This window comes from Sprattus sprattus (genome assembly GCF_963457725.1).
Source record: "Sprattus sprattus genome assembly, chromosome: 2".
Lineage (NCBI taxonomy): Eukaryota > Metazoa > Chordata > Actinopteri > Clupeiformes > Clupeidae > Sprattus > Sprattus sprattus.
The window spans coordinates 64,129,460-64,139,749 of NC_137921.1; positions in this window are offsets into that span (position 1 = coordinate 64,129,460).

A 10,290-nucleotide genomic window follows, 5' to 3' on the forward strand; every position below is an offset into this window, starting at 1 on the left:
GTGTTGCATTGTGGAATAAGTTTACTGGCATGGCTTTTTGACATTAAAGATTTAGGAACAACGCTGCCCTACATGATTGTGGTTAGTGTCTTTATGCTAAATGCAAAGCTAGTCTTGTACATAAGGTAAACCCATATTTGCCAGTGAATACTTTCATATTCTCATTAAATGGTTTTCCATAAACTTGGTAGGTGATCCTGCTGTGAAGTTTTGAGGTATTTATTTATTGTTAGTCAAACTGCGCATGTGAGTTTTTATCAACTGTGGTCAACATTTTTAAGAGTTGAAAATATCAGAGAAATGTACACAGACATAAAACTGAGACTAATTCTTCCATTGAAAACATTATCCACCTTCCTCTGCCCCAGCCCCTGAGTGTCCTTCAGAGTCAAAAACAAAAGACGTGATTAGTGTATTCACATAATGAACAGGCTGATAACATCTGTTATAGTGGTATGGCTCATCTGTCTTCCTTATTGTCATTGAAATTCTGCTCTCTCATTATCCAGGTCCAGGGACTCCAGCCCTTAATCTATTGCTTGGCGAATGAAAACCGCCTGTGGACGACATGTTGGCGGAGCGGAACAATGAACAATACGTGGATAATCAAAGCACCACTTTGAAGAACATGAATATTTAGGAAGATGCCTGTCAGAATCAACAAAGATCTTACCTTCCAGTGGAGGAGATAGATTCTTTTGCCTGTCTCATTTTCATTTCACGGTACCTCTTCTTCAAATTACCTTTTTATTGTTATTCTGATGATGGAAGCGTTTTGAACTATACCGCCGCCCTGCTGAATTGTCAGCAAATGCACATTGCACTTTGTTAAAGGTATCACAGACTTCTCCTGTTGTGAATCAACAACACATATACATGAAAGACAAGAGAGCTATGCAAGTAGCAAAGTAGAAGTAGAAAAAAAATATCATTCAATTTGATGAGTTTCATTTATTGTTCTGCTTTGAAAGTGTAGATGGTAGTGAAACCGTCTTAAGATACACTTGTTCTTTTTTGAGTCATGCTGCCCATTGGCAGAGAAGAGCGCAGTAGTCATTTGTGATATTGCTATCTCAATCAAATGGAGGTTGTCAGTCTCATTCATTTAAGTTACAATTCATTTACCCAACCACATAAACACTCCTCTCTGCCTATGTGATAGGCTTTTAAATCCAAAACACCCATTTCACCGTGGAACACAACTTGAGAAGATTACATCCAGTGCATCAGAGAGAGCTGAAGCCCTGAGATCAGGTTTCGAAACAGAAAAATAATGTCCAGCACAAGGGAAATGATACTGTCTTTGTTCTACCCATTGCTATGGCTACAACATCAATTTTGGTCAGTATGTCTACTTCTAAGATTGTGTTGTGATTGAAAACAATACATCTGTTGTATGACTCCACAGAAGGAGAGAAAGATGTGTAGAAAACATCAGAAGAAAAATGATATCACTATGCAATCTTGTGACAGCATCAAGGAAATTAGCTCTCACAAAGTGAAATGATGCACGTAAGCTAATGATTCCTCCCCCTCCCTCTCTCTTTGTCTTTGTAATGAGGCACCACATGCATACATGACAAAAACATGCTCTGTGCTCTCATCTGTTCGGTGCATTCCAAACCCCAGATCTGTCTAATAGTGACAAGAGTCCATGTCATCCTTATTTGAGACAGTATTCGTGTTTCCTTGTCCACTTTCTGTCCCTCTTTCTAGAATCTGCCACATCTGTAAGTCTGCCTCTCTCTCTCTCTCTCTCTCTCTCTCACTCTCTCTCTCTCTCTCTCTGCATTGACCTCTCTATCCATCTTCCACAATATACACGGATGTACACACACTTTCCCTTATCTTCAAACTTCACTTCATCTTCCCCCCTCTTTCTCTCTCTCTCTCTCTCTCTCTCTCTCTCTAACTCTCTCTCTCTCTCTCTGCATTGACCTCTCTATCCATCTTCCACAATATACACGGATGTACACACACTTTCCCTTATCTTCAAACTTCACTTCATCTTCCCCCCCTCTTTCTCTCTCTCTCTCTCTCTCTCTCTCTCTCTCTCTCTCTCTCTCTCTCTCTCTCTCTCTCTCTCTCTCTCTCTCTCTCTCTCTCTCTCTCTCTCTCTAACTCTCTCTCTCTCTCTCTGCATTGACCTCTCTATCCATCTTCCACAATATACACGGATGTACACACACTTTCCCTTATCTTCAAACTTCACTTCATCTTCCCCCCCTCTTTCTCTCTCTCTCTCTCTCTCTCTAACTCTCTCTCTCTCTCTCTCTCTCTCTCTCTCTAACTCTCTCTCTCTCTCTCTGCATTGACCTCTCTATCCATCTTCCACAGTATACACGGATGTACACACACTTTCCCTTATCTTCAAACTTCACTTCATCTTCCCCCCCTCTTTCTCTCTCTCTCTCTCTCTCTCTCCCTCTCTCTCTCTCTCTCTCTCTCTCTCTCTCCCTCCCTCCCTATCCATCTTCCACAATATACACGGATGTACACACACTTTCCCTTATCTTCAAACTTCACTTCATCTTCCCCCCCTCTTTCTCTCTCTCTCTCCCTCTCTCTCCCTCCCTCTCTCTCTCTCTCTCTCTCCCTCCCTCCCTATCCATCTTCCACAATATACACGGATGTACACACACTTTCCCTTATCTTCAAACTTCACTTCATCTTCCCCCCCTCTTTCTCTCTCTCTCTCTCTCTCTCTCTCTCTCTCCCTCCCTCTCTCTCTCTCTCCCTCCCTCCCTCCCTCTAATCCCCTGCTCTTGTGAAGAGCATTGGGCCATGCAGCTGTGCTCCCCTGGCACTTAGCGAGGCGGCCACTCAACCCCCACTCACCAGAGGGGTCCAGACCACCTGGCTCCAAGGGCAGCTGACTCGCCTATTCAGATGAATGCACAGGCAGACCAGCGGCTCATCCCTGCCCGCCCGGAGGTGGACGCGTGGAGTGCGAGGGGCCTGTGTGGAAGGTCAGCGGAGGCAGAGGAAAAGCCCACGTTTGTGGGGTGCAAGGCGAGAGGATGAGTGACCATTTACACCGAGTGGAACATAGGGAGAGATTCACGGGGAGTCAGCTGTCTCTACTGGCACTATATTTGTATCGCAGGAAGGGGATGGGAATTATTAACTTCCTGCCTTTTATAGAATAAAGAGATCGAAGAGGAGAGAGAGAGTGACAGAAGTAATATGGCGTATTTTTAACTAAAGGGGGACGGTAACACCCATGTGTTTGGATTCATTCTGCTGATTTCTGCTCCAGGTGTATGTCAGAGATTGCTTAGTATGCTTATTTAATTAGTATCTTTGACAAAATTCAGTTTCTATCTGGAATTCTCAGAATATATGACAGGCATCAGCAATTTGTATGTTAGTCTTAGGTTAGGTGGCTGTTTTTAAATGCATTTCAGAGTCAATATTATTTTGTCACAGATAGTATGAGATGTTTCAACAAGACATGTCATTTGATTACTCTATTGCCATTGTTGATTCTAAAATGTTATTTAACTTTTTATCATTTCAACCACATTGAAATAGGTAAAACAAGATATTATGTCTGCATGGCACACTGTAAATCAAATAGTTCTGTTCAAAATAACTACTACAGAAGAACTGATGACTTACTTTAGAAATGATGTGTTGTACATGCCATGTTGTTGGGCAGGATGTTTTATTTCTCATTTATGTTTCTGATTATCTCAGAATATTCTTTCTTTACAGTGCCATGGTGTGTTCAGTGGAAAGGCTTTTTTTTCACTCAAATGACAACAAATGAAGGTTTTGCTGTACACATCTCTCAACATTTTTGAAACAACACAGATCATTTATTTTTGAGAATAAAACATTGTAACATAACATTTCAAATAAAGGAATCATTTTGGAGAAAAAGCCTCAACAGCTAAAACAAATTAAACATCTAAATCTCTCCGTCTACTGAAACCGTTATTGACTATAATTTTTGGCAAGAAATGGTCGAAAGCTTTGATATGGCAGGAGCGCATACATATTTGAGACTTTGTAAGGGTTCTGTTCTCCACGACCTGTCTGAGGAAAAGCACAGAAGACCTTTCATCAGGACTCTCCAACCCCCTGTGTCCACATCTCTGTGTGTTGTTCGACGGAAGTTTCCAGTCCGGAGATCAGCATGGCCCTCTCTCTGCGTAACATGCTGAGGTAAGCAGTGTAGAGGAGCGTGGAGTTCTCCCAGCCCGTGGCCTCACCTGAAGAGTCCTCGAAGGAACACGGATCACTGTAAGATGAGATCAAGCAGAAGAGTTAAATCAATAGGAAACAAGGCCATTCTGACTCATTCTGAGTGCTTTCGAGCTCAGCGAAAACAGAAAGCTGTAACTTTTTTGATCATATATTTGTTCATCTTTACACTTCTCCATGTGACTGAATATATCCCTTATGGGAGTTATTCCTTTGTTGTTTATCAGATACTCAACTTTTCTGAAACTTAAATAACGTCATTAGTATATTACATAAACCCATGTGTTTTTTTCTCATTCCATGGAACGCCTTTCCAACTTGAATGGAGTAAGTCAGAGCGCTGCTTTATTACCTAAAGCGAGGTAATAATAATAATACATTTTATTTAAAGCGCCTTTCATTACAACCAAGGTCACTTCACAAACAGGTTGTTAGAATTACAATCATCTCATAGAAATAAATATATAAATAAAAATAAGAAAAGTCAGTCAGTCAGCCCATAAGCTATTTTGAAGAAATTAGTTTTAAGTCTGCTTTTAAAGTCAGTAATTGAGTCACAGTGTCTGATGTAGTCTGGCAGTGAATTCCACAACTTGGGGCGATGTAGCTAAAAGCCCTCTCTCCCAGGGTGCTGAGGTTCGCCTTAGGGACATGCAGTAGGCCTGCTGAGGAGGATCTCAGTGAGCGGGCAGGAGTGTATGTTTCCAGGAGGTCAGAGAGGTAGGTGGGGGTACTGTTGTGTAGGGACTTGTATGCCAGGAGCAGGACTTTAAAGTTAATTCGGTAGGCTACTGGAAGCCAGTGCAGTTGCATAAGCAATGGTGTGACATGGCGGATGGATTTAGAGCGTGTTACAATCCTTGCTGCAGAATTCTGGATAGGTTGGAGCCGGTGGAGTATCTTATTTGGGATTCCAGACAAGATGGAATTACAATAGTCAAGGCGGGATGTCACATATGCATTCACATACACTGTATATATACTCATTTTTTTAGTCAGTCAGAAAAAGAAAATCTATTTGGATGTAACCGCTTTGTAATCACCACATTCTTTTTTATAACTGTAATTGAACTACACAATTTTTTCTCAATATCTGTAACGGATTACAATTCAATTTATTTTGCCATTTTAATTACGTAACTCAGTTACATGTAACTAGATACCCCCCTAATTTTAAACAAGGTCTATGCATCCAGGTTCTGGATGACAGTCAGTTATTCCTGTCATTCCTACCAACTTTGGGCAGGTACAAACCATAGACATATATTCATATCTATGGGTACAAACAATGGGCCTCATTCTCGAACACAGTTAGGAAGAATTTAAGAAGGAATTTCTTCTGAACTCCACTTCCGGTGGATTTAGTATAACATTCGGCATTCATGAAAGTTTTCTCATCTGGGATTTGTTCTGAACTTCATAAGACTTCCAGAACGCGAAATAGTCGTAAATCAGCCAGACTTTTCTCAAATGCGATTCCTCAAAAAAACACAAGATGCCCCACTTGGCCGCTCTGTGTTAGAAGTGTTAAGGGCTGAATTTGTGAGGAATCGTTATTGATTGCGTTCATATCAACTCTACAGACATCCTCGAATTAAAATTATTATAATAATAATAAATACGAGAATATTTGTTTAATTAACAATTATTACGTTTCACATTATAGTCATGATTATATGAGGCATCATGATGTCATTCAGATGAAACTTCAGTAAATGTTTTGAGAATTAGGCCCAATAACATTGCTGCTCTCATTTTCCCATGAGGCAGCGTTGTTCTCTAACCAAATCACACTTTTGGTCGTTACAACCATTGTTGCGATTAGGTGTTTCTTGTAAGGATTCCAGCGATCAATCACAAACATGGTTGCAAAGTTGGGTGGTTGGAACGATTTCTGGAAAACGTTAGAAGCTTCGTTCCTGGATATTTGCGGTTGTTTAAAGCAGCACAACGGATCAATAGCTATTCGCTAACGAAATCTCTTGAAATGTGCTGACTTTGACATTATGACAAACTAGTTAGGCTACTCAACGACTGTCCTAATACAGTCAAACATCAAGCAAGTGCAACACAAGACAAAGCAAGACGGCAAATAAGCTACTTACTAGTTCGGCAGACAGTAAACAAGTCGGGCTGCCACAGGCAGAACTATAGAACGAAGTTATATGCCTATGGACCCTGGTATGGCAATGGCACGGAGGTGATTCTCCATATTAAAAGTCATTGTAGCGCCCCAAATACGCACTTTTTTAAAGGTAAAACTGCGTATCCTTACCATAATCCTGAATTGTAATTGTTGCATATTGTGTTACTTTAAGTTTTAATTGCGTCAGTTCGACACGATGGTCCCTCTTTCTACCTACCTGAACACCCACTGACAGAGAATTTCACATATCATACAATTTTACATTATTATTCATTCATCTTGAGTGAACCGTTGAACCACGGTGACAACGAAGCTTTCGAGAAATGCATCTTCTAACCATCGAGTCACTGCGTGTGTGCAGGTAGCTGATGGGTCCTGACAGGCTGTAGTTCATCAAATATTGGGACACAAAATAAAACTCTTCTTTCACTCATAATGAGTTAGGTCTTGATTCTCAACTATTATTAAGTATGAGGCCGCTCCATCAGCTGCTCTAGTAAAATGCTTAGGAATCATCTTTACCCGGTATATTTTGCATTAGTCTACCTCATTAACAACGTTGTTGGAGCTATGGTGGTTTGATGCAGCTACTATGGTTTTGAGACACAGTCGTGAGTGGGTCGGTATTTCAGCCAACGCTCCAGCTTACCACCGTCGTTCAGCAAGGACTTCCGTGAAGAGCGTTACGATAGGCATTGCAGCTAGTGCAGTTGCACAGCGGCCCAGAGCAACGAGGGGCCAACAGCAATGAGGGGCCCCATCGCAGACAAATGTGCCCCAATGCTATGGAAGAGGATTCCACAGGCACAGCAACTGGGTCACAACATTTAACACTTAATAACTTCTAGTATTCAATAATCTGTATTTATACATGTAATATTTTGCACTAGGGCTCAGCATAAGTAGCATACGCCACTGACTTTTGTCGTCATTCTTGACTCTCACCCTCCTACAAACCGTCCTCATTGTTTATAGTCCAGCACCCTCTGTGTCTTCATTACGCTCATTTTGCACCCTTTATTAATGTATTTGTTTGTTTGCCTTATTTTTCCGCTATTATTATTTTTACATTACTTTTTATAGTTTGCTGTAGGCCTATATGCGAAGCCTTGGGTGTCATGAAAGGAACATTTAAATAAACTGTCTTATTTTATTATTATTATTATTATTATTATTATTATTATTATTATTATTATTATTATTATTATTATTATTATCATCATGTGTGTCTATTTTAAGAACAGGAAAGTATGTATATGCAAAATAGGGAACTAAGTGGTAATGCATCAACAAAACAAGCCATGGCATCCTCAGCTCGGCCCTAGTCTAATGCTTCAGCCATTTCTGCCCCTAGTGGTGATGATTATACATTTTTAAATACATTTTAAAAAACATTGTGGTCCATGGAGGTGACATAAGGGAGACAGAATTTTCAACCTTAACTCTTTAATAAAAGTGAGCTTTTGTTCTTGTATTTCTTATATGTTGCTAAATAGAAGGTAAAATGGCAATAATAACTTCTCTAATTGTGTTCGCTTTATTCGCCATCATTGTTGTCCGTGATCATGGATTGTTCCCAGCATATGCCCTCAGTATCAGCGCTCCATTCACTTGTATTCTGTGGATGTTTTCAAAACCAGTATTGCCACACTACACCTCCTTTGTTCAGTACTGGAAACTATCATCTAGAAATCTTAATCTGAAGGGTTATGCTTAGGTCATTGATGTGGTTGCCGATGGCTTTGCTTACTCTGAAACATGATATAGCACAAAGTGAGTTGTCACTGTGAGTCGATCCAGTCAGTGCTACTTACGATTCTGATACACCAAGACTAACTGAACTAGACAGAAGACTAAACATATCATTTGTGTCAGAGCTGTTCCAAACACTCCCAATCAAGCTGTACCCATGTGGAAATGCCATGCTTGTCTGTCTGACAACAGAGAGATTAAAAAGAAAAAAATAAACGTGACTGCTTCTACTGAACAGTGTGCGCACTTTAGTTCAAAATCAACAGATTGTAGGCTATTAAATAGAAGTAAGGACATATATTTGTGGTGTATTGACTCTATTGACACGAGCAAATGCAGTGAGATCATGAGAAAATGGTCATGTTTTTGAAATGTCACAGAAAGAAAAACATGGTTTACCCCCACCCCCCCAACCAGGGTCACACTCAGCTCTGGGTACGGCTGCACCTCTACTCCTGTGGTACAACAAGGTGTTTAGCAATTCAAGGCCACACATTCAATTTCATGAACTGCTGATAAAATGTTGTTCCCCTCGTGAGTGTCGCCTCCGACTGAAGCATCTGTGGGGTCATGTAAAATCCACTCATTGACATCAGGTGTAAAGTACTGTTTGTGTATGATGCTCAGCTGATAGAACCAGGCCTCACTGGGAGAGATGTATGCAGTTTAGCTTTTAAAAATGGTATTTGGTCATTAAGAAAAGAATAAATGACACAAACTGATTATTCTTGTTTAGGTTCTCATCTGTGTCTGAATATGTTCTATCTTTAATTCAATTCAATTCTATTTATGTAGCACCAAAACAATACAAATGTTTCAAGGCGCTTTACAGAGCCCAGTGCCTGAACCCCCTTTAGTGCAAGCACAATGGTGACAGGGGCAAGAAAAAATCCCTGTTAATCAGGGCCTCGTTTACCGATAACGACGTATCTTAACGGCCTACGTGGATTTTGGCGACATCGTAGACTCATCATAGCCGTAAGTGCGGCGTCGGGAAACCGCTCTGCAGGGATCCCTCTTACGACCGATTTCAAGTCCTTTTTAGCGTTCGGGAAACTAGGGCCAGGAAGAAACCTAAAGCAGAACCGCGACACATAAGGGAGGACCCATCTGCTTGAGGTTGGCCCCTTAGAGATGAGGGGGGGGGGGGGGGGGGGGTACACAGTAGTGGTAAATGTACACAGCATACACAGGGTAAATGTACACAGAATACAGGTGTACATAATAATAATATAGTAACATAATAGATGTACATAATAAATACAAACATCATCGTATATACATGATACATACAAAACAGCTAAGTGGGTATACAGTGTGCTCATAGGGTTACTGTTACAAGTATGATAGAGTAGGAATAGAAAAAACATGTTGATGGTGGCAATTAAATACATTGCAGGAAAATGCTAGCACAGAGTATGGGGTAGGCTACAATGAGTGTATGGCAGTATGTGGGTATGGATTTGTGTGGGCAGAGGGTTTCTACAAGTAGATCGGGTGCAGAGACTACAGCGGCAGAACTGGAAAGGGACCATAGATATTGGACATGATTTGAAAAACTGCTGGTCATTTGGACTGATGATTATCAATGTTGTAAAAACAACAATGTATCCGTACTATTAACATAATCCATATCATCTTAAAGTTCATACTATTTATCACCAATCTGGATAAATGAGTAATCTTCAATACAATTTTTGTGTATGTCAAAGTGTCCCAGTTATTTGCCTTTCTGTCCATAGTTGTAAACTTACAATATTTTAATACTTCTAGAATGCATCTTTAAAGACTCAATTATGTATTTCAACTAAGAAAAAGGTCTAATTAAAGTCACTTCTATTAGACCTGGCCTAATGTTGGCTCACGACTGTTTCCCTCTCAGGCTGCACCTGCCCCCATTATATTACATTATACCCAGATCCATAGAATATCCATTATATTACATTATACCCAGATCCATAGAATATCCATTAAATAACATGATACCCAGATCCATATCCTCCTTACCATACATCACTTGTGAGACATCACTTTAATATAACCAGCACTGGCACGACTATCGCTCTTCTCTTAAACCAGAGACAGGAGTTCTTAGTAAACAGTCTTTCTCAATCCTACCACTTATACATACTTCAGAATCAACCTTGCCATGTTTTATGCACTCGTCTGCTCTTTTTCTCTCT